Source organism: Gouania willdenowi, chromosome 16, assembly GCF_900634775.1.
Source record: "Gouania willdenowi chromosome 16, fGouWil2.1, whole genome shotgun sequence".
NCBI classification, from domain to species: Eukaryota; Metazoa; Chordata; class Actinopteri; order Blenniiformes; family Gobiesocidae; genus Gouania; species Gouania willdenowi.
In genome coordinates this window covers 29,297,463-29,318,410 of record NC_041059.1, presented here as the reverse complement: position 1 = coordinate 29,318,410, position 20,948 = coordinate 29,297,463, and the positions used below count along the sequence as shown (strand labels likewise).

Here is a 20,948-nt window from a genome sequence, read left to right as displayed (position 1 = left end):
TTGATATTCAGGGGAATTTGTGGGGAAAAAAAAGGATTCATATGTATGCAACACTTCCTACTTCGGTGATGCAGTGTGTGGTGGAGCACTGTATGAAGCATATGACCTTCAACTTCGTTTTCAGATTCTCACTTCATAATCACAGAGTTACATCAAACCGTAATGAATCATTAATGTGAATTTGTAAACGACAAACTGAATAAGCAAGTTATTTGTGGTTATTTTCTGATGTATTTAACTTAAATATGTAATAGCATTTGTCTTCACAAAGACAACATATACCATACCAAAATAACCAAGATTCAAATAAAGTTCACAAAGAATCTAACTTCTAGCCGAGTTGTTTTCCCCTTCAGATTCCAACATGCTGACTGTCTACCCTCTAATGGTGGTTTTCTTTTAGTAGACTAGATGCAGCAGAGGCATGTTTCTGCCCCCACAACTCTACAAAGGAAGTGTGTTTGGACCATAAACTGTCTATGGTGGAGTACAGGCTTTCCCAACTTTTATTTTCCCATGTACCCCTTATACTTTCTACTAAGTCACAACCCCCCATAGACAGTGTTGTGCATTGTTCATTTGTCAGTACCCTTCCCTGCATATGGTTGAACATAAACCTCAAACTAAAGCTCTTTTCTCCACTTTTTGTGATGTTTTGGTTATTTCCTATTTTGAACTTCACCTTTTGACATATTTTAAAGAGTTGTGCCACAATTTATAATCAATTGGTGAGGAAAACGTCTGTAAGCGTGTAAAAAAAAAAAAAATCTGTCCTATAGAGTAGAAAATAATTAGGGCCCGAGGACCAAATGCGGTGCGAATGCCGTATCGTTTCTGTATATCGATCTTCTGACGCTTTTTCCGGGGGTGCAATTTCATGAAATTTGGCAGAACAGTATAGTTTGGTGAAATATTTAATCTGTAGTTCTTTGATGCAATTTTGGAACAAGTTAGCGCCACCTAGTTTGAGAATTATTTCTGTCAACCCCCATAGATATGTTCAAGTACCCCTAAGAGTAGACAAAACCCTGGTTATGGAATAAGATTTATTTAAAGTGCAAAGCATTTGATTTGTACTTATGTGATTAAGCAAATAATTATTAAAAAAAAATGGATAGACTAATGGATTACTAAAATAATGTAGTGCAGCCCTACTTGAGACTAAACCTTACATTTCTGTCTCGTCTATGAAACAGACTTAATACCAGATATAACTCTTATCTTTTTAAAGGTATTGTGGAGGATGTTTTTTTGGCTTCTAATTCCGGGTGGATCATCAAGACTATTGTTCCTCCTAATTCAAACATTTTGACGAAAGGCCGTCGTACGTGCTCATCCCTAGCTAGTTTTCACTTGCTGCGCATACCCACTTTCAAGTGTTTAAAAGAGGACGAATCACTAACTGGAAACAAACTCAGAAGAGGATGGTAGTGGTATGCTTTTAATTCAGATTTGATAATAATCAACCTAGTAGTTATTAGCAGAGAAGTTTATCTTAATGTAAACTATGATTAGCGATGCAAGCTATGGCACAAGTCACGCACCGGGCTAGTGCACGCTCTCTCACACAGGTTTAATAGGCGTTTCCTCTTGGGAGCAGGTAGAGTGTTGCGCATGTGCATTTTTTCAAAAAGTCGAGAGGGCGTTTCTTTTCTAAACTTTGGGAAAATCCTCCTCTATACCTTTAAGTTAAATGTCCTTTATTGGTGTTCTTTTAAATCGGTAAAAACCAGCTGCTTAAAAAGATTTGTCTTTTTAGTATGATTGTGTGACCATGTTGTGCAAATGCATGCAGCTGACAGGTCTGCTGTGTCACTTTGTAACACGTTGTCCTGAGAGAAACTGACTAATCATAAATCACACCGCGTCACCAAGTGTGACCGTGAGTGAGAAAACTTTTTTAGATACACACCTCAAACCAGGAGTCTTTGGGTTGTATAGAAATCACTGAAAAGTTAGAGACACCGAGTTGGAGAAACTGTGAAAAAAAAAGGCTTCATATGTATGCAACACTTCCTACTTAGGTGATGCAGTGTATGGTGGAGCACTGTTTGAAGCCTATGACCTTCAACTTCATTTTCAGATTCGAACTTCATAATCACAGAAGTCTGACGCTATTAGTTTTAGGCTCTTTCACAGACTCACATTTATCAAACGTAACCGTCCCCCTCAAGGCTCCAACGCCGTTACGCGCCCGTCGACTCATTGTCCCGAGATATCACAACTCCTCAAACAACCCGCTAAGGCATCATTAGAATGCAGACTCATTACCACTGTGTCGCTATAGCAACTGTGGAAGTAGAGCTGAAGTTAAGTGGTGGCTACACTTGTCAGACACAAGTCTGCATATATAATATACAGGCATTGATACACTGATGGAAGTGAAATAAAGACTGTGTATAAAGCCTTTTTAAAACTATACAAAGAAAGTGTGGGAAGGCTCTGGTTATGCAATATTTACAACAAGTTATGAGAAACAGATCCCTCAGCACACCTTTTCATTACTAAATTACTCCCTTTGGAATAATGGCTATAATTTCCTGCCAGGGCTCATACGCATGGAGACTAAAAGGCGGTAAATCAAACATCTTGTTGCACCACATGCCACCAGTGTCCACCAAAGTCAGGCTTTCCCTAAAACCATAAGTCATGTGGGAAACGTCTGGTGCTCAGGGGGGATGTAAATGTGACGGCTGTATTCGAGCGTCACTTTGTCCGACCTACATGACTTCTGTTGCGTCGCCGCTGACGCAGTCTTATTGTTTGGATTTGCTGATCGGTGGTTGAAAATAGAAGTGGAGAAAATCACAGCTCTAGCTGGATATTAAACCTCCTACTAGCGTTATGAACCCACGCGAGGAGTGAAAATGACCAACTTCTTTTATACAACAGCTGCCAGGGCACATTTTTGTAACTCCTTCACCAATAAGAATGAAAATATTTGCTAAGTGTTGCTCATATATACGCTCACTGGGAGATATCATATGCTATAGAGATGTGTACGGAGTCACTCGCCTAAAAAAGTTCCCAGCTAAGCACTGAATTGAATAAACAAACAGGATCTTACATAAAAAAAAAAGCCAGAGTAACAGACGAGTTATGAAAATGTAGCACAAAGAGCTTTTTCCTTTGTTGTTGTTTTTTTTTATCCAATTCCAATAGAAGCAGGAGGGAGAGAGCTTTCACCATCCTGTGAACTCAGCCCAGTACTGGGAAGGCCATGAATGTTATTATTGACAGTAGAAGCATGGTTTGGAATTGGAAACCTCACTAATGTCTCACAAAACATCCTCCACAGTTTGAACTGTGGGTATTTTACAGCACAGCTGAAAGAATTTGATTTCATATTTTTCCGTGTTCCAGATGAGTTAATTAACCGAACATCTGGAGTGAATCTAGTCTTCTTTGGTAATGTGGGTCAAACAGTCAGTCTCCCACCTGTTTGTTGGTGTGTCTAACCTCGACAGCCGGTCAGCTTCTGTGTGCAGAGTGAGCTCTACGCTGGAGCCACTAAACTCCCTGCTGTCTGGATGCTCATTAAACTTGTATGAATTCTCTGGCAGGCCCGTCTACCCATCAGTCTGTGTGTGTGTGTCTGTAATCATGGTGCACATTCTGAGGGAGTTTCCTTTATTACTAGCACTAGCAGGCAGCGAGCACATTTCTTAGTTAGTAATCTAAAAAACTGGCACACATAGTTGGGGGACACACAAGGAAATCCATGCAAATCCAGTACCCCATCCCATGTGATAATTCTGGTGACAACAACCTGATATGAGGAAAATATAACATCTGCTACACAGGAAGGAAGGAGTAGCAGTGGAGAGAGGAATAGCACTGAGCAGATGACTCACAGCAGTTCCTATTTATAAGTGTTATTAGCTTATACTGAAAAACCAGTACAAGAATTAACCAACTGGCACTGAATGTTAATGTAATGCTACTGATAAGGTTATGCAATTAATTAAAATTTGATTATTACACTTAACGATTACAAAAATGATTACTTAAACAAACAAAAAAAAAAAATATATATATATACTGTATATATTAGGGCTGGGTGATTTTGCCTAAAAAAATTCTGATTTTTTTAAAGAAAAATTTGAGTTTCGATTCGATTCTCGATTTGTTTTTTTTAATGCACTTAAGAATGACTGCAGACATCAGATATATTGTCAAAGGTGCAACTGTATTGCTGTGATTGTCCTCAAGAGTTAAAATGCATAGAACAATCCCAAAATAAAAAGTAAATGAGGCTATGTCATTCAACAATTTCAAGCTTTAACTCAGGTTTAAGCAAAAGTGAAACAGTAACTTCACAGTAGCTGAAATTTCCTGATTAAGAAAACATAACTACATATTTTATAACATTACAATTAAAAACATAAACTCTTTCCTTAGCATCTCAACATAGTGCAAATAAAAAATTGAACATGCCTGTGGCACACATATAGCCTACTCATATCGGAACGTGAAAGTAATAATTAAAAATTGATTAATTGAATTTTTAAACAAATTCGATTAAATAGATGTTTTGCCCAGCCCTAATATATATAATTCTATGTTTTATTTGGTAAATAAAACAAACTTCCACAATTTTGGATGTCTACAAATAATAAGGCATGGCAAACACTGATAATGGGCGACCGTGGCTCAGGTGGTAGTGGGTCGTCCTCTGATCGAGAGGTTGGGGGTTCGATCCCAGTACCTGACTATGTGTCGAAGTGTCCTTGGGCAAGACACTGAACCCTAAGTTGCTCCCAGTGGTTGACTAGCGCCTTGCATGGCAGTCCTGTCCCATTGGTGTGTGAATGTGAGAGTGACTGGGTGAATGAGCTGATGTGTAAAGCGCTTTGAGACTGCTTCAGTGTGGGGATAAAGCGCTATATAAATCAAGTCCATTTACCATTTACCATAATAATACTAACTGAGTTGTTTAATGCACGAGCATTCTCCTCTGCCCCGCCCCTCTCAAAGCTAAAGCTAGCCTGCAGGCTAACACAAGGAAAGTTGTTGCTAACGGTCTTGAAACATGACAGAAGAATCACAGCAAAAACACTTGGTAAACAAGCATTGCATGTCAAATTCTCTTATATGGAAACACTTTAGGTTTGACTATGAAGAACTAAAAGACACATCATGTGCAAGAAGTGTTTGAAGAATTTTATTTATGTTTAAAGACTATATTTCACATTGTTTTGTACAAAAAATAAATCGCTTTTTGATTGACAAATAATCGTGATTATAATTTTGGACAAAATAAGGTACACTATGATACAGACAAAGATTTAAAGTGAGATTCACTGGGGTTTGAGAGGAAAGAAATAGACCAACTAAAGCAGTGGAGTGCGGGCCACAGTGGTCAGGCATGCAGTATGAACACAAACGTATGAATAGAAACCTCTGCGGTTCTTGCACTTGAAGCCATGCATGAAGAACAAACCAGCCAGTCACAGTGGAGCTTAAAAAAGGACAAGGCAAAAATGGCAGCACAAACACTCCCTCCCCCCAGCTGCACCATCACAGAGTGGAATGAGGACACGTCTTAGAAGCGACCTCAACCAAAAACTCAATCAGAGGAGCATGCCTGGCTCAGCTGCACAGGGTATGTCCCCCTCTCTTGCTCTTGTTATGGGTGTTTTCACGCTGGTAACTGCTTGTTCCAAAACTCTGTCACTGCAGTGGAGAGAACAAAGTGTGCGTTGGCATTGTTTGGGTGAGGAGAAGTGCCATCTCCATTAATGGACACGTCCCCAAAGAAGGGAAGAGGCAAAATTTAAGACTGTTGCAGAATTAATTCAAACCTCATCACGCAGCCTCTTTAGAGCAGAGCAAAGAGGTGCACTGTGAGTGCTGGGTACGTTCTGCATAGCAACAGAGCAAAGCTAAGCCCGAGCTGCTGCATAGACTACATAGAGGTAGGGCTTGGGCGATTTTGCCTAAAAAAAAAACTCAGATTTTTTAAAGAAAATTTTGAGTTTCGATTCTCAATTTTTTTTTTTTTTTCATTGCACTAAATGTAAAGTAAATGAGGTTCTGTCATTCAACAATTTTAAGCAAAAGTGAAACAGCAACTTCACAGTAGCTGAAATTTTCTGATTAAGAATTCAGATAACTACATATTTTATAACATTAATAACATTTAAAAAAAGTAAGTTCCTCCCTTAACATCTCAACATAGCGTGAATAAAAAATTAAACATGTCTGTGGCACACATATAGCCTACTCAAAGAGTAAACACATGTAAACAAAGAGGGGGCTGGCTCACGATAACCCACAAGGACGGAATGCAAAAAATTCAGGAAAAACTGTGGTGGGGACAAAAGAAAACAAAAACCTAACTTTAAAAAAAACTTTAAACTCAAATTTGCAAAATAAAAATCGTCTTTATCGACAAATTCGATAAATCGATTAAATCTTATTTCTTGCCCAGCCCTACATGGAGGACTGTCTTCTGCTCTTCCACTAGTACCTTAACTTAGCACTCATGGTTTTTCATGAGGAGGAATTTCAGACGTTTCGATATTGAAATGTGTCGCAAAAGCGCTATGGTAACACTTTTTCCACAAACGAACATCACAGAACGTGATGTACATGGTCACATGACCACTGCTCTCTGAATAAACATGGCGCGGTACGCATAAACAAAAGGAGACATTTCTTAGCTTTATACTTTAAAATTATTACTGCCACATTACATGTGAAACAACAAAGGAATACAAAGTGTTATAAGGTTACGAGGCTTCCTCTCAAAACAACCTTCAATGGAAACAAGTTCAAAGTGCAATTATACTTTGTCGACATTTAGAAATATCGCTTCTATTTAGCAAAAATCTGTAATGGAAACCCAGCTACAGTGAAGTATGCTGAAAGACCAGTGCGTTAGTCTATAGTGTGAACAACATACATCAATAAAACACACTAAAGTGATGATGGCAGAAAAATGAATTGTCTGTTTGATCACAGCATTGGGAAATCATTGCTACACAATTATGTGATTGTTGTAAATAATAATGGATATTTGTAGCTGCTGTGGTGAAATCTGATGGGTCACCCTGGCCTGGCCAACATGTCAACTCCAGCAGAGTAGGTACATGATCAAAAGACACTTTAATAAGATACTGAACAAAGTAGAGTCAAAATAACATACTGGTGGAAAAGGGAACATTTGAGTAACAGCAAAAACTCCTGCTTGAACCTTGAAAGTGTTGACGCTGCACTGCTCTAACGATTACAGAATAACATTGCTATTAAAAAAAGCCTAACCCTTACTTAGCCACTGACGCCCTTGTGGATAAAAGAATAAATGTTCAGTCAGCAATTATATTCAGGGCCAAATAAAGCAGAATCATTGTTACTGAGTGCTAAGTACCTGGTTAATGCAGCCTCATTTTACTCTCGATCAGTGATGAGCAACTGTTATCACAGCGTGGGCCAAAAAAAATAAATAAATAAATAAATCTACTGTAATTGTCTGTTCCGAGGCCCACATTATCAACATTCATGTAAGCATTTAGAATAATGACTAATCTGAGTGTTAATGCTGGAAAGAACAAAAGGTGTTTGTCGTCATTTGTTTTGCGTGTCATTTTGTGTGATTTTGAAATTAATACATTTTCCTCTGTGTTTTTTTGTTGTTTTGGGAGTAAATGTGTGTATTTCTGCTGTTGTTTTGAGTATTTTTCAATCATTCTCTATGTTTTTGGAGTCGTTTTGTTCGTTTACTTATTGAGGTCACAAAATTAGAGAGCTGCCAGGTGCCCATTTCTGCTATGGATGTTTAAATCATGTGACAGTTTTAATATACTGTGATCTACATCTTGTTTTTTTTCTTACTTTTTATCAACTGCATTATGCCTGATATTAGACGTTGACCACAAAATGATAACTAGTGTATATCAGGGTTGGGTCAATTACATTTGAAAATTAAAAATGTGTCTTCAATTTACCCATGTTCAATTGCAACTCAATTCCGATTACGTTGACCAACATTTTTTCCAATTGCAATTAAAATTACGATAATTTCCCCCACCCAGAAAGTCAATTACAACCACATTCTCAATTACTAAAGTTCAAATTCAATTACTGAGCCTTTAATAAATAATTCCATTAAAAGTCACCTTCCTCTTGTGTTAGCATCTCTTATGATAATGGGTCAGTTTTGACCCATGTCTTGAATCAGCTGTAAAATACACTAAAATATATTATCTATCATCTAATTTGTTTCTCAACTCTTGGCTACCTTGTTAGGCTTCTTTATCAATGAGAATTGAAACACCCCTAGATTTATATATAAACTGTATATATATTTTTTTTAATGGTAATATGATCCTGAAGAGAAGCAACAGGTAAACGTGATATAAAAGATATTTTAATTATGTTAACTATACGCATGTGTATGCCTGTGTGTCCGTGGAGTGAATCTCTCCCGACGCAGTGTCTGATCGACCTGAAACTTTGTCAACAGCTTGTGCAAACCCAGAGTGTGTGCATCTGTAATTTTGGAGAAATTTGGTCTTTCCAAAACCAATTTAAAACCAATTTGAAATAATTCACATTGTGGAACTCCTGTCAAACATTGTTTTAGAACACTGACGATGTCATCAACAGTGACTTCATCATCAGTGTTCTATTCTATGCTAATGCAGCGCTACGCTGTCTGTACACAACAACTTAAAAAGTTATGAACAGATTTTGATGAAATTTTCAGCAAATGTTGATAATGGGTGAAGGAACAGCTGATTAAATGTTGGTGATGTTCTGGCAACCAAAATAAAATATACATAGATATATCAATCCCATTCCTTTTCCCATCCACACTGTGGAACTCCTGTTAATGTCAATATGAATACAGTACATACCTCCGACGGGCACTATACTAGTTTAATTAAATTGTAAATTATAACTGTGACATAATTTCTCTGCCAATTACAATGACAAAGTCAATTATCTGAACTCCATAGCAATTCAATTATTACAACTGCAACATATTTTGTCAATTACAATTACAGTTATAATTACATTGTAATTGATTACCAATTAAAATTATAATTGACCCCATCTCTGGTGTATATACAGTGTTGCCTATAGCCAATAAAACAAATCTTGAAGAAGAAGGAATCCAAAAATACATTTTTGGCTTCAGGCTAGAGTTGGTGAAGCAGTAGACTAGCGTTAGCCCTGAGGTACTTTGCTCATTAGATATCTACTACCCTGTCTCTCAATTTGCTGTGTTCAGTCTAGCCAAAACCTCCTCCTAAAACAGTTTTCCACAAAATTGCAGCAACATCTTCCTTTCCAATAAATATATGGAACAGGTTTTGATGGTTCTCCTTCATTATAGAACATTAGTAGTTATTCTCCCGTGCCTCAGGGGGTTGTTGCCCCCGTCATACACTTGGCCTAATCTTGTGTGATGGCAGGCAGACAGTCCAGAAGATGTGGTAAATGAGCTTTCCTATTACTGCTACAACAGATTCAGAGCAAATATATCGAGTTCAATCCAGATTCCTCCTAAAATTAGGTTCACTCTGGATTAAAACACACACCGGGCTTTCCCTGAACACATGCACAGTCCCACACACACGCATAAAGGGCACGATATAAAAATAACCATGTATCACCCACTCTGCGCCTGACAGCTGTGTTACTATGGTAACAAAGAAACCAACAGCTGGCATGAGCAAGACATCAAGACTCAGCAGAGGTCAATCAGTGTCACTAAGACAATTCTATCTATTAACATGGCTCATAACTGTAGAAACAATCATTTATGTTGACAAGTCTTTGACAATATCTATTTTTCAACACAATCAAAGATCAAAAAGTGTGTCTGGCATTACTTGAACTGTAAGCGCATTTCATTTGAAATAAAAAATGGACTTACATGGAATCATTTCCAAACAAAAAAGTAGTGTAATGTTTTGGTTACATGTGACTTCATTGATGATGCTTTTGAGGTGCTCCTTTTTAGAGGGACATTCAAACTATTTTACAAGTTTTACTCCCCCTTGTGGCCTTAAACCTAGAAAACTACACAATCTTCCACTATATGAATGCTAAAGTTTTCAAAAATGCTCCTGTATTGATTAAATGTGTATTTATATAACACTAGTCAATAGTTTACCACTGTGATCAACTTTTTAACCAAGTGCTTCCATCTAAAAGGTAAAAGGAGCTCATTTATCATACAAAACCCAAACTGTAGCCAAGCATTAAGCGATTGATGACCCTCGGTGCTTGTGTGCAGCTGGATTAGCCTTCAGTCAATCCTTCCCTTTCTCTGCAGTGGGTGTGGTTATCCATCCATTCCTGGCGGTTTTTCATTGGTCCCAGGCTACCATGAGGGATGTGACTGAAGCAGAGCTCTTCCACTGGTTGACGTGGTGCAGTGCAGAAAGCCTCTCAGCGAGCTCCTCCTCTTCCCTCACATGTTTCTTTTTATCTACACACTTGAAGTTTGGAGGAGACTTTAGGAATATGAGTAGGGGAAGCCTGCGACACACAAGCTGGGGCATGAATCACCTATTTGACTCACACTCCCACCGTGTGCATTAGTAACAGGAAAACTTTATTCAGTCTGTACTACTTGCCAAGTTAGGAACTTTACCATTGAATGTTTTAATTTGGGATGAAAAGCTCAGGGTTATTTAACACTGCAGTGGCTCTCCCTCCACTACACACCCCACTCAATCACACTGATCTTGTGACCTGAATGCAATGTCATCTAACATTTTGCTTTTAAAGATCTAAAATTATGACTTAGAAGTCATTCGTTTTTTTTTTTTTGGCTTTGTGAGTCACCAGGATTTTTGGCAAAGAATGTTGTGCTCTTAAAATGTAATAAACTCATGTTTAGTTACCAACCTAATAAATGAAAATCACTACATACAGCAGCTACTGTTTAATGAAAAACATATTTGATAGAGTTGTCCCAATCCGATACTGATATCGGTTCGATATCAGCCACAAAACGAATATCTGATTTTATCGCACTGCATCTAAAATCTCAGAAAAGCGCTCCGATAAGTTTTGGCTGTTTTTGTCCCTGCTCTCAGTTGTTCCCACCATATCCTGACAGTAAAAACTAACTGAAGTGAACCTGAATTGTTGACTATTGTTCTCTGTTTGAGTAACATCACTTGATCAAGCCTTTTCTAACATTTCACACTACAAAATAAGTAAAAAGTATGTATGATTTGTGTTGATATTATATTGAATCGGTATCGGCCAATACTCAAGGCGGCAATATCGGTACCATATTGGAAGTGAAAAGGTTGTATCGGGACATCCTTAATATTTGATTCAGCCATTTGTGTCCCAAGAATTACTGTTAGGTTTTACCCCAAAGTTGGGACTTTGATTTATTAACTGTAATCACAGAAAACTGATGAGCAATGTGGAATTCACTTTCTGAAAACAGTAAGAGGGATCTGAACCATATTGTAATACTTAAAATCAGGTCTAACCCTATATGAGTGGGTGAATGTCCAGCAATGTAGCAAAAGGACATGTCAAATTTCTCGCAACGCAATCGCATGTGATTTCAGCATAACCTTCCTGGTTTCTCTGAGTCATCTGAAGCATAGAAAGGTTAATAACAGTAGGTGATTCAAATAACTCTATTTGCCATGCTTCGTACAACTTCTCAAAGTTAAATAGCTAATAAATCTACATAGAGAAAGACCATGAAACCGAAACAAAACAAAAATGGGTAAACTGAAATGAAACTGAGGAACATTTTCTTTGCATCACTAATTTTTCCCACTTTCGCCGTTATCTCTCCTTTGTACCGTGGCCACATGTTAATCATGCATCATTACATGTTGAGCAAGTTCTTGTGTGTGAGTTTATGTGGAGAGTAGGTGAGGATATGTACGACTCTCTTTGTGCTGTGCACGTATGTCTCAGTGGGCCCGTTTGTGTGCAGTCTTGTCTGTTGATAAACTATGTCATGCATGTCCTGTTGTATCTTTTACTATTGGGTTTAGTAATGGAATAACAGTGCAGTAAGTGGTTATGAAAGATGTAGTCCCATTGCAACTCGTGTGGTTTGGGAAAACTTTCATATCCAACCATTAAACTTTTACAAGTGCACAAGACTTTAGGTCGCTCTTTCCAATGCTCTTACACTGCATCATTTATTTGTTGAATTCTCTGTATCACTCATTCTCATCACACAACTCTTGAATAGGTTGATTTATTGCTCCCTTTCCCTCTACGTCCTTGCATAACTTCCATTCCCAGCCTCTCTGATTGCATCCTCTCCTACACAAGCACAGGTGATGATCTCATCTGTATGGTTGCCTTAGTCACATAACAACAGAGAGAAGCCAGTCGAGGCTGTGAATTAGAGGAGGGGGTAAAATGACAACACTGAACACATCAGAGGAAAAAGGTTTGTGATGTCGTCAGAGAGCCAAGCTGAGCGCCACAGGCTGTGATGACGGTATCCGTCGTCGTCCAACCCAACGATGACTCATTTTAGAGCATCTCTAGAATGCACAGCACTTAGAAAGCTGTGGACTGGGTGGAGAAATGCAATGTATGTTCAGAAATACATCTTTAGATTTAATTCTATATAAAAAACCAGGTTCAAATAAAAAGAAGTTTGCCAGGCACAAACATTTGACTGTCTGAAATGGGATGTGATGTTTTAGAGCAGTTATTGCTGACCTAGTACACCATGGGGTACCTTGGCATATTGCATATTATCAATGCATTTCAAAGAAAAAAATGCAACTTTCTTGGATATTTAAAAGCCTATTTCAAACCAGGTATTTGGAGATCTCACATTTTCTCTCAATACGATAAAGTAACTGTTGCGCTAGTCTAGGGCTAGGCCATTTGGACCAAAACTCATACCTCAATATTTTTTTCCCTCAAAATGCTCATATATCTCAATATTTTCAACTCAATGAAGACAATTGTAAGTGAAATTTTCTGATGAAAAATGCCACACATGCACATTTAATAACACAAATAGCTGCAGAATATGTTCAACTTTTGGCTTTTTCTCCTTTCAGGGACAGGACATGTGAGTGAGTTCTATAGTGTGGCTTGTTTAGGGGAAGGTCTGGGTTAGTACACACTCAGTAATCCATTTAACTGTTCTTTTCATGCTGTGATGAGAAGTAGAGAAAGCAGCGATTCCTAAAACGAGTATTTTAATACAAAATAACCAAAGAAAATAATATATATCTAAGAGATATGGAAAATTGTAAAGGACACTGTATGACTGTACTATATGAATAATATTAAATACTTGTATGATGTGATTTGCACTGTGTGATTGTATAAATAAAAACAAGTTAAAAATTATAGATGTATCTCGGCAACATTGTCATTTTTAACATCACCAAAATAGAAAATCCGATATATTTTGAATCACAATACGACCACAAGTCACCAACAGACAGAGTGTGATCTAAGTCATGACCCACATGGGGGGCCCATGTGGACACGGATCTACAGACAAAACAGGAGTTATGAATTGAAACTTAATGTAGCACTTTAATGTTTTGCCTGTGCAGCTATCCCAGTCTTTATGGTAGCAATCCAGCCAACACAATAAACATGCAAACCAAGTGCGTGCAAATTCTGCTGTTCCACGTGATATGGCTCAACTAATAAGGTTTGCACATGGCCATCGGTAAATATTACAACTCCGACCAGAGCATCACACAAGAAAGATGGAAATAGAGGAAAAGTAAAAGAAACAGACAACATCTGGCAAAAGGGAGGGACTCAGAATAAGTTAAGACAGAGATGGTGAGAAAAAGCAGTGAATAAAATAGAGACCAAACAGCTCTGATTCAAAAAAGTGGATGAACAAAAATGAGACAAACAAAGGTTTTGAACAAACATGAACTCAATTTGAAGCAATATCTCAGAAATTAAGCTGTCCCAGTACAACCAGTCTACCAGGATTCTGAGCCATACATTTATACATTTAATGAGTCCAGACCGTTAACATGCACAATTTTCACTTTCAATTTATTCTCTCTTAATTTCAACTGCAGCGCTATTTTTATTTTGTAAATGGAAGGGCATTGTGCCTGTAGTTATCATATGTACAGTGACAGTAAACCAATCACTGATGTTATGAACACAAAGGTAGGATGACGACATCTGCGTGTTTTTGTTAATCCTATGTGCAACTGCAAGCCTAGCCCTCCCAAATGAATTAAGAATAATACAAAAAAACCCCGCAGATTTAAACATTTCATCTGTTAGTAAAAACAATTCAGTAATCTAACATGACGGGACTTGGGTAGAAAAACACAAATTTAATCATCTCTTACAGTCACCTTTACATCAGTGCACAGATTGTTGGGATCACACAAGGATCAGACTCACAAACGGATTCAGATTTTTTCAAAGGTACCGTTTAGAACTTGTTGACAATTTTGTTTAATTTCATTTGCCTTTAAAAGCCCAAGGTAGCTGCTGCATTCCCCCATTGTTCGACAACACACGTCAGCATGAGATAGCGCGCTTTCATCACCACATCTAGGTATGTGCACTTTTGATCGTTCAGCCACTGATAAACTGATCTAGCTGTCACTGCTCATAATATAACTTTAGCTTTGATTTGGCAGATCATAAGAAAAACCCATGTAAGAAACAGAAGAGTTTAATTTATCTTCACGTGCAAACAGCTAGAGAGCACAGAGCCGTGTATTCATGGAGAGCCATCAATGGGAAGAGGTCTGACAGGAGGGTTAACTGCACTACCATCAAAACGTCTTACATCTTTAACATGAGAGGGTGAGGAGGGAGTCCTGAGAAATAAAAAAATATTGGCTCTTTCCTCAGTTAAAAACACCAGGATATAGCGCTGCATGTGTGCCAAAGGAAAGATATGATAGACAAGCAGGAGTTTATAGGAGACTGCCAGGGGTGGGATGATACGCTAAGTTCACAAGACGATACTAGGCTCACAACAACAATACAGGACAATATTTTGGAAAGGAAAAAAAAAACAAACAAAAATCTTACTCTTGGTCGAGCCTTTTCAACTTAAAGTAAGTGAATGTAAAATATACAATAAGATAAATAAGACCAATTTCTTCTATCTAAACTTAAAGTGCAAAGTGTGCCACTCAGCAATACAACACACAAACACAATCTGACAATTCACACCAGGCAGGTATTTTTCCACAATGAAAATCAGTGTTTCTCAAAAAGGGGTAGGCGATGTTGTGAGAGAAAAAGGGGTAAATAAACAAATGAAAGCATGAAAAATATGGGGTTATGTTTATTTTAAGTTAAAAATGATAATCATAATTAATGTGGAATCTGATTAAGAACATGAACTGAAAATACAAAGGTCAGTCTTGGTCCCACACCAGGAGGGAGATGACTGGAAATTATAAAAACTATTGAGATAAATCCATTCATGGGATTCTTTAAAATGTGTTTTAACACTCATTTATTAACACATTAATTAGATTTTCAGAGAATCTTGAGTCACTGAATCGCTCTAAATTACACAACATCATCCTTAAATCGAATCGACAAAAATGAATAGTTACCCCCCTAGTTAGCAAGAGTACGGCAAAAGTACGAAACAGTTATGAATAACATTTTTAAGCTTTTTTTAACCTTGGCTGCTCCACTAGGACTTTTTAAGAAGGTTACTAGTACCTCGTCACACCCATCACCCGCACTGAGCACTGAACCATGGGGGACCGAGCCTTTGCTGCTCCCCACCCCCACCCTCTGGAACTCACTCCTACAACCTATTAAGAATGTAAACTCATTACAGAACTTTAAAGGCAGTGGCTATCCGTACGGTTGACATATCAATATACCGACATTCTATCCGTACGCAGCACCCCTCATTGGCCAGTTTAGGTCATGTGACTAAGACTAAACCTAACTGTAAACCTATCCCTAAAAATTGTTGCAATATAGGGTTATAACCTAGCCCTAAGACGCCACATACGTAGACTTCAGTAAATGTACTAATAGTACCCGGGGTTGTCCGTACGGCAACCGTACAAAAAGACACTTTAACTTTAAAACACTCCTTAAAACCCACCTTTTCACTTTTGTGATTTCTTTATTTTTTCTGTATTATATAAAATTGATGTATCATTATGAATTAGTGATAGACCAATACATCGGCCGACTTTTGCGTTTTTTACGTGTATCAGCAATGCCCGATAAGGATTGCTGCATTCTCCGATTCATATTATTTACAGAGAGCAAAAATATGTTTTACTTGTTCTTCTATATGACCTGTTTTTAATATTTGTTAAATATTTTTTACTGGTCATCATTTTACCTCACCTTTGCTAATTTCAATAAATGTTCCTTTTTTCAGAAAATTGAGAATTGTACCATTTGTTTTTAACATTGTGTAAACTATATGATGTAAACTCAGGGAGCAAAAGTAGTATCCGCTCATGAAAATCAGCAGTCCGTATCGGTCATCGGCTAAGGTTGATAGAAAAAAAAAATCCACATCAGTCTATCCCTAATTATTATTATTATTACCACTAGACTGGGGAAATATATCGAGAACCAAGATATATCGAGAATTCTATTTTAGCGATATAGAAAATTACAATAACGCCTATATCGATATATTTTATAGCTCATTTTGTATTAAAATATACATTTTAGGACAGACCTAAATAAACCATGCTACAGATCTTACTCACATATGCTGTCTCTTTTGTTGTTGTTTTTTTTTTTTATTATAAAATTGTCAGCAAAACGTTTTAGTCCGGCAAAGGGGTTACTTGGATTCAGAAATAAGAGAAAGGGGTTAATTGGATGGAAAAAAAAAAGATCGAGAACCACTGGACTAAATCAATAATAAAAATAAAACAAACAGCTCTGGTTGGTGTTTATGTCCCTGATTTCTCACAACCTTGTGTTACCTTGTCCTCACTTAGCATGAACATAGTCTAACACCATCCCAAAGGTCCACATTCACTCACTCACTGTTTTCTTCCAGTGAACCTCGTGGTCTGATGTGTCCTAAGTGAACCTAGTGGTGGAATCACTTTACTGCTAGTCCTCCATAGGGTGCATTAAGGACACGGTCCCTGGGACTGGGTGCAGCACAGGCTGGACCATGGAGTGTTTACTATCAAAGTTCACATCAGCTCAATAGACAACGACAAGACGATGAAGTTGTAGTTGATGCGGTGATAATAAGTGAGCAGAAGCCCGTGTGTGTAGGACCAGGCTGGGTCTGTGAGGGGGCGTCACCGGGGGGAAAAACGTTACGTCTACGTCGCAAAAACCAAAGTGTTTGCACGACGTCCGAGTGTGAAAGTTGCTGTGAGTGTTAACCCGGCTCAGTGTGAGCACATACACCGGGGACTGTGTTGACTTTCAGCAGCGTTTCCATCGGTCAAACACTAATATAAAGCGAGGGTCGCAGGAAACAACAACACTCTCCCCAAATATCCCCCCCCTCCTCCTCTCGCCATCGACGTAACAACATGTCGGCAGAGGACGGCCATGTTTAGCTGGTTATGTCGACACGGGGAGGAGGAAAAGTAGACACGATGTCTCTCCTCTCTGGCTCACCTCGTCACGGTCACAACAAATCAAAGTGGAACTCGCACACAGCAGGTGAAACAGGCTCAATTCACTACTTATGTGTCCCAGTGTCAGGTGTGCGCGGTGAGGCCAGGCAAAGTTCACACGGATAGACAAGTTAAAATGTGTCTACAGAGGCGTGTGTGTGTGTGCTGAGGAGGGACAGACAGAAGCAGCACCAACAGCTGCATACAGTCCAACTCACAGCACTTCTGACAGACAGGAGGGGGACACACGGGGGAGAGTTGGCCGTCTCTTACCTGCCCCCGTTTGGGCGACTCGCTCCGGTTCTGCCGAAATATCCCGAAGCGAACTGCCAGAGCCGAACCCGGAGCTCACGCGCTCTCCCGATGGCTCGATAATCGAGCAGACAACAGGCGACAACAGGGCAGGAGAAATCGGCGATCACAAGGAGGATCTACACCAAAAGCCACATGACCGCCGACGTCAGAGTACGTATTTGCATGCCGTACCGAGACGCCCGTGTCCGTCCGTGGCGGGTCCATGGTCCCACGGCTGGGGAAAGTTGAGCAGCGAGGGTGAAGAAAGTGCAGTAAGTGTGAGTGTAAAGAGCAGGAGGAGAGCTGGTGTCCACCCGCAGCGCAGCAGCTGCTCTTATAATGAATGAAACGCATCCAGGGCTGTAAACTTGCCCTGGTCTGACGCCTGCCTGTCGGAGCTACTTGGATATGCAAGCATCAGTGGAGGCGGGGTTTTAGTAGAAAGCTCCGCCCTTGTTCATCCAGCCCCGCCCACCGCTCTCGCTGCTTGTGGTTCTCTGCACTGAGCTACTGCAGTGCTTCTCCCTGCTGAGGAAAAGCTGCATTCACTTCTAACTGCGCATCCCACTCAATCACATGCCTATGTAGAGGTTAGTTTGAGGTCAGCTCACAAATAGAACTCCATAGCAACCACTGGATCTACCACACTGATCTGACCTTGACCTATTCACGCATTCACCAGAATGGTGTCAAACTAACTAGAACTTATCCTTTCAGAACAAATGGTACCACCGTGATATTTGTTAGCTGTGTTGTTGTATGTACTTCATGTGTATTTAAAAAAAAGAAAAGAAAATGTTTAAAACAACAAAATGTATGAAAATATGGTAAACATTATAATAACCTCCCACTTATAAAGTGTCATATTGACATCAAAGCAACTTGTTTACTGCCTCCTGTTCTCAAAAATTGATGAATTAAATAAATAAAAAGTGGCTTTGTATTACACCAGTGGTCCTCAAACTTTTTTGGCTCAAGTAATAATAATAATAATAATAATAATGCATTAATTTTATATAGAGCTTTTTTGGACACTCAGTCACTTTACGGAATTAAGGGATTATTCTTTCACTTCACACTTAGTGGTGGTAAGCTACTGTTGTATCCACAGCTGCCCTGGGGCAGACTGACGGAAGCGAGGCTGCCAAAGTGCGCCATCGGCCCCTCCGACCACCAACACTCACTCACACACTACATTCATACAAGTGCCCCCTTGGTCCGGCTACAACACTGAGTACTGAGTATTTTGCTCAGAATGCTATGGAAAAAACAGCTCCAGAGCACAGTGATGGAATGGAGGAGGGTTAACACACATTAAAATTGTTTTTAACTTTATAAATAAGTGGAATAATACAGCATTTAGTGACTCATCAATAGTTTTGTATCATTTATGGTCATCTCCCACCTGGTGTGGGACCAAGACTGACCCTTGTATTTTCAGTTCATGTTCTAATCAAGATCAATTTCATCATTATTATGCTCAATATTTTAAACCAAAAATAAACATTTTAAAATCCCCATGTTTTTCAAGCTTTTATTTGTTAATTTCTCTCTCTCTCTCTCTCTTAAGTACCCACTGTAGTGTCATTGCGTACCCCCATTTGAGAAACACTGTATTACACAATAGACTAGTACAGCACATGTTCATAAACTCATAATGTACATGTGTTGTTGTGGTGGCAGCCTTGGTAGAGGCGTCTTTAGTTACTTCAGGTCACAAAGTTTCCTCAAGATAAACTTTGAACTTTCATAAAAGCAACTCATTTACAGTAACTTGAGCACTTGTAATCGATTACTTTAACCACGCCTCTAGTATACATTTTCGTTGGATAAATACCCCTGCTAAAGAAATGTGTATCTTGTATATCCCTAATAATAAGGTCAAGGAACACCTTGAACAGAAGGGCTGAAGTCAGGAAACATGCAAACTCCACACAGAAAAGACGGAGGAAGGTTTCACGCTCAAGAATTACACCTGTGTTCTTAAAGCTGACATCTACAGTTTCTGAAAAATCTATGTTTATACATCATTCTTTTGAAATGCAAAAAAATACCCAACTCGTCTTTGCCGGGGGTCATTCATTAATATTAATGTATTTAAGTCCCTCCTTCGTCCTATAGACCCCTATACAAATGGAAACGGTCGCTGAGTGCACCCAGCCAATAGGCTTCGACTCCCTGTTTTTGAGACTGTCAATCAAAGTGAACGCGGAACTGTGCATGGAAACAAGGCCAAACGTCACAACAGCAAACAGATAAATATGATTTTGGCTCTTACCTGACCCATAGACCTATATCAATGCGACCTGACGCAATCTTGTTAAGTAGAGGCGTGGCTTCTGGTAGTTTGACAGAGGCAGTGGGAGGAAGTGAGGCTGTTTAGGGCGGGACATCGAGACGTTTCTCAGAAACTCCGCATATCAGCTTTAATGTCTCCACCAGGACAATTAGTTTCTTATTGTAATGCTCTACCTGTGCTTTTCAGGTTGTTGCATACGGAAGCAGATTAGGGCCAATTTTGATGGAGAAAATAATTTCAGGCAAATCAATGCAAAAATGTCATTTATAAACATCATTTTTTTTATTTATGAAGCCATCTCCATGCTGTATAGATGCAATATACTGTATGTATTTTTGAATTTTTGTCTTGATTACGGAATATTTGGCAGGCGTTTGAGATCTGCCTTTAAACGCTAACAGCTGCTGTCTTGCACACAGGTGACAGGTTAGTCAATCAGTGAAGCTACAGGTTCAATGTGCTAATTAGCTCTGTGACATAGAGATTGTTCCACCATGAAATAGTTGTTGATTAATTATGTGTTTGACTTATTGACTAATCATTGCAGCTGTAGAATTTCTATAATGAAGTTTTAAACAGATGTCTCATAGAGTTGTCTAACTCAGTGACATAGAGCATCGTCTCTTGTGCCAGAAATTGTGAGTTCAAGCCTCAACTTATGTAAAAGTCTCATTATAATGCCACCTTTTTTTTCATCTTCCTAAACTCTACGTAGTAAAGGAGTCGTCTTCTGATCGAGAGGTTATGAGTTCAATCCCTTTACCTGTTAATGTGTTGAAGTACTCTGTCATAAAAGCGCTATTTAA

General features: G+C 38.8%; 1 protein-coding gene across 2 annotated transcripts in view; it reads right to left on the bottom strand.

Moving 5' to 3' along the window:
* The window catches only part of zhx2a (zinc fingers and homeoboxes 2a), a 37,845-nt gene extending 19,608 nt beyond the window's left edge, over nucleotides 1-18,237 (bottom strand). Inside the window, exon 1 of one of the 2 annotated variants that reach the window (XM_028471070.1) lies at nucleotides 17,823-18,237. The gene's annotated coding sequence lies outside the window, so the exon portion shown is untranslated. The remainder of the gene's footprint in view (nucleotides 1-17,822) is intronic. The other variant, XM_028471071.1, reaches the window with a different exon arrangement.
* Between the last annotated feature and the right edge of the window lie 2,711 nt (nucleotides 18,238-20,948).